Source organism: Odontomachus brunneus, unplaced genomic scaffold (genome assembly GCF_010583005.1).
Source record: "Odontomachus brunneus isolate Ranch 3 - 2012 unplaced genomic scaffold, Obru_v1 Obru_scaffold_023, whole genome shotgun sequence".
Taxonomy (NCBI): domain Eukaryota; kingdom Metazoa; phylum Arthropoda; class Insecta; order Hymenoptera; family Formicidae; genus Odontomachus; species Odontomachus brunneus.
The window spans coordinates 2322776-2327341 of NW_022639473.1; the positions used below are offsets into that span (position 1 = coordinate 2322776).

The window sequence follows — 4566 nt, forward strand, 5'->3', positions numbered from 1 at the left end:
CGCTGCCGGCGCCGCGCGAGTCGACGAGAGAGCCTGATTTATTCGAGCGCAGTGAAAATCTTTTATTCCTCAATTATCGCCGCGCGAAAATATTTTAATCCGCGCCACGGAGTTTAATTTTCGCTCCATTTCCGCTGCTGTAATTTCCACGGCTCTATCTCCACCTCTGAAAATATTTTTCCTACTCCTCTCCCCCGGATGCCTCGTGTCCTTTCGATCCGACGCATTATTCTCATACGACTTTATTGAATTTATTATCCCGGCTCATCATTACTCGCTGCATTATCGGCATCGTTTTTGCCATTTAATCGAATCTGCCTTCACCCTCACCCTCTCTCTCTCTCTCTCTCTCTCTCTTCCCCTCTTGCTTATTTTTGACGTCGCAATATCGGAGGCTGCGCGCCGCGCCGCGCTGCGGCACGCCTAAACCAGAGGAGGTAATTTTCTGTAAGGCGCGAAGTAAAAGCGCGCGCACTCATAAATCTGATTTACACCATTATCGGAAGCCGCTAGCCGCGGAGGGATTGGCGATATCAGCATCCACAAGAGCGCGATTGCCGCGTACACAAAAACAAGTAAAACACCATTTTCTGCTCTCTTAGGCGTGTCCACCGCGATCCGGACGTTTGCCCGCAAACAATCGACCTCGCAGGAAGAATCGGGCAAATGTTGCTCGCCGATCTGGAATACCAATCGAAGCGATAGCAGTGAACCGCGCTCGCGAAAACGCCTAAAATCCGAGGGAACGCTAAACGAGAAACACGAACTGCGCTCGGCCGGAGATTTATACACGACCGAATTTTCCTCCCGCGGACGTAATTCACTCCTCGCTCTCGCGGAATAATGACCGTGAAAGTTTCCCATGGCGGTGCGGGAGAATTTCCGGATTTTCCGGGAGAAGAGAAAAAAGAGGAAAGAAAATATTAGCACGAGAGCGAGGAACTCGGCGGCGCGTACGTTCTTCCTAAGTCCTTTATTCAGCGTACTAAAAAATTTCTAAAATCGCAGCTGTGCCACTCCGCCGTCGTATTGCGACGCGGAAGCAGGTGTTGTCACTTTTGCAGACAGAGAGGAGAGGAACACTCGGAGGAGGAAGAGGCGATTGTTGCTGCGAAACGAAGTGATTTACATAGAGTTCGAATTGGCGGTAAATGACTGCCGCTCGACAGTCGTATTATCGGAGAGCGAGAATCGCGTTGTATGTATCGCGTTCGCGTTGTAGAGTATCGCGTTATTGGTAACAAAACACGTAATTCAGATATACTCGCCTTCCGCTTTAATATCGTAATTACTGCCTTCATGTACACCCCGTGGCCCCCTCTCAGATCCCGAACTAAAACTCCGGCAAATAAAACGAACGGGGTACGCCGTTAGCGCCGCTCTGATTTCGGTGTTGATATTCAACAGGACCGGGCTAGTTCAACACTTCCATCGAGTTCCTCGCTCGCACTTATTCCCGGCTCGCCTCGGTCAAATTTTAATCTAAAGTTCTGCCAGTATTTGTACGCGCGCGCCCGGTTTATCGTTCTGTGTCACGGTCAATAGAAAGTTCGGCCGAATAATACGCAACGATTGCCATAAATCCGACGGGGATGACGGTGTATATGCGGAACACGATGGCGACGCTAACCCGAGGTGACACTGATCCCTATCGTGAATCCGAATAGAAAATATAAAAAGTGATACATACGACGAAAGAATTTACTGCCTCGGCCTAGGGCACGGGCTTAAACTGTCGCTCTCTAATAGCCGTTCTTCTCGTCCGCCGCGTTCTCGATCCCGGTTGCTCCGATAAATCGATCTCGCGCCGCCCGAAAATCGCCTCGAGCCGATTTAATCGTGTTCGAAACGACGTTGCGGAAAAACTCACGGACGGCCGATCAATTTACCGACGACTTTATCTCTCTCACCGGCGTTCTCTCTCAATAATCTTTTTTCTTATGATAATACACTTGGCCAAATGCGGCTGATTTGATTTCGCCTCCGCGGAGACCGCGAACTACGATCCCTTGCACCGACGACGACATTATATCACTCCGAATGATTTATTCCAGCTATCGCTCCGAATCGCGACTCGCTCTCCCCTCCTCTTTCGACCCTCCCCCTCTCTCTCTCTCTCTCTCTCTCTATCTCTCAATCTCTCAATCTCCGTCGACCTCTTTCATAATGCGAAGAATAATTTCAGCAAATAATATCGCGGACAGACATATGTCCGTTTTATGAGTGACCGGCATTGTGCGGAAATGGATTAAATCCGGGTATCAGGTAAATCGCGCATTAAACATCATTCTGTAGCATTGGAATACAATTGCTCTAACGTTTCGCGATGGTGAATCCGTGCGATCGCATCGACGAGCAATATTTAGGATCTCATAAGGGAACACTGAAATCGGAAATTCAGCGGGGGAGGAGTACGTGTGTATGTGTGCAGATACGTGCTTAATATTCGTAACGCTTGTCGAAGCCGAAACTCCCCTGAAAAGTCCTCCCGAAAATACGTTCATTTGGCGAAAGAGATCACTCACGAGTAAAAAAATGTTCATTAAGCAAAAGCGAGGAATACTCGTTCAATAATATCTGATATTCCCTTCAACTGGAAATTTATGTACATATATATACATATATATGCATATATGCCCGTAACATACAATAAAGATCATTTCTGTTTGATGATGAAAGTAATTTTTAAATTCTTTGTCATTAATCTCTCTCGAGATGTATTTCCCAAGCTTCTATTTATCTAGATGGATACCACGTATTTTTCCCTTCCAAGCCTGACAAGTTATGAACGAATGCGCTTTTAATGTTCGGTAACAGGTACGTTTCGCATATCGCACGAAGGTCATCGTCCAGAATTCATCTTGCTTTAACAAAGACGATAGGGTGGATTTAATTCTTGAGTTATAAAAGAGGTTATGAGAGAGAATTTTGACGAGTTATACTCCTACGCGAAGTAGTGATAAAATCTCGCTCACCGAGTAATTTCAAATTTGTTTTAGTAGAATTTTAATTTATAGAGTAAGAGTTACTGAGATATTTAATGTTATAATACTTCAGGAATTAATATCGCAGAAATTGTAAGGAGAGATGGCATGTAATTAAATTGTCGTGAAAGAAAGAATCATCTCGCGTCTTTTGATAAGGAATTACAGTTCACCCTGTATAAAACATTAATACATTGCTTAAATCTGCTTGTCCTTTTTCGTTCTTTCTTTTTCTCTTGTTTTATGTCGGCAATAAATTTGCGCGGGGAAATTTGTCTGCGATTTATGAATTCGCTGAAGTCATTAGCCGCGTTATCAAATGTATTCGTTCGTGGAGCTCGCTCCGTAAAAGCACACGCATACGCGCGTCTTTATTTCTCGCGCACTCTCCTGTGTCTTTTCACTCTTGTCGTGCGAGGAACATTGGTCGGTACGCGGGTCGTATAATGGCAGGAGAAATAAAATGTCTGAGATATAACACACACGTAATATGATATATCGCGCAACATCTCACACTTTACGTAAAATGCCCCAAAATGTCCTTTTAATAATATCGTTTACGCTAACGTGTCGCGGTAAACATTGCTTTACTATATGTGTATACTCCCGCCGACGACTGCTTTTATTTAAAAGAGATCGCCACCGCCGCCGGCACCGTCGCCGCCTGATGTTCCGCGTCGTGAGACAACCGTTCTCGCGTAAAGCAAACGCAATTGCACCGCAATCGCACTCGACGCGGCTACCGCTCTTCCCTCGTTTTTTTTCGATCTTACACGAGAATACACACAGCGTTTTAGATTACGTGAAGCACTCGCGCCTGTTGACAATCAGTCGTGTTTTTTAGATCTCATTCACTCCACCTCATTACCGGAAGTGTTCGAGTCCTCGTCACTATTACGTCACCATTTAACGGGAAAAAGAGAGAAATAGAGAGACAGAATTTTTTTCGTACAATTTAAAGATAAATTACAATACTGCAACTTTACGAAACTCGAAACTTTTTTTTTAATGGAACAATTATCGAGGAATGTATTATATACCTCGCGAAAAAAGTGTAGCATTATACTGGCGAGAGTGTGACACGACGCGCCATACGCGCGTGAATCCCGCTTTTAACGCTCCTCCGATCACACACTTTTTCCTCCGTCTCTCTGTGATTGGGCTCGCGGACTTTGCACGGTTTTCTCTTCACAGCGAAACGACACCCGCTCCGTCCGAGGGACTCGCGAACGAAGCTATACCTCCGCCGGTGGACGCATCCCCGGGCGTCGGGACGCGTGTACTGACTGCGTCGAGCTGGCCGCGTCGTCGAGCGAGTCGAGAGAGCGGCGTCGGGACGCTCACCGTGACGGGACGCTCGACTCGCATAGCGCAGGTCCGCAGGCCCGCAGGACTATACGGTGTCGCTTTTCTTCTTTCCACCCCTTCTGTACCGAGCCTCTCTGTGCTCCTCACCTTATCTCTCACGCTTTCTATCTCTCTCTCTCTCTCTCTCTCTCTCTCTCTCTGCCTCCCTCTTCGCTCTCCTTCTCACCCTCTCGTTCGCGTCGTTGGATATAATATTCAATTTATTATGTACCTC

General features: G+C 46.6%; 1 protein-coding gene across 1 annotated transcript in view; it reads right to left on the minus strand.

Annotated features, from left to right (window-relative positions):
• The window catches only part of LOC116842257 (polycomb protein Sfmbt-like), a 69157-nt gene extending 64885 nt beyond the window's left edge, over window positions 1-4272 (minus strand). Inside the window, exon 1 of the mRNA XM_032811188.1 lies at window positions 4025-4272. The gene's annotated coding sequence lies outside the window, so the exon portion shown is untranslated. The remainder of the gene's footprint in view (window positions 1-4024) is intronic.
• Window positions 4273-4566: the final 294 nt, after the last annotated feature.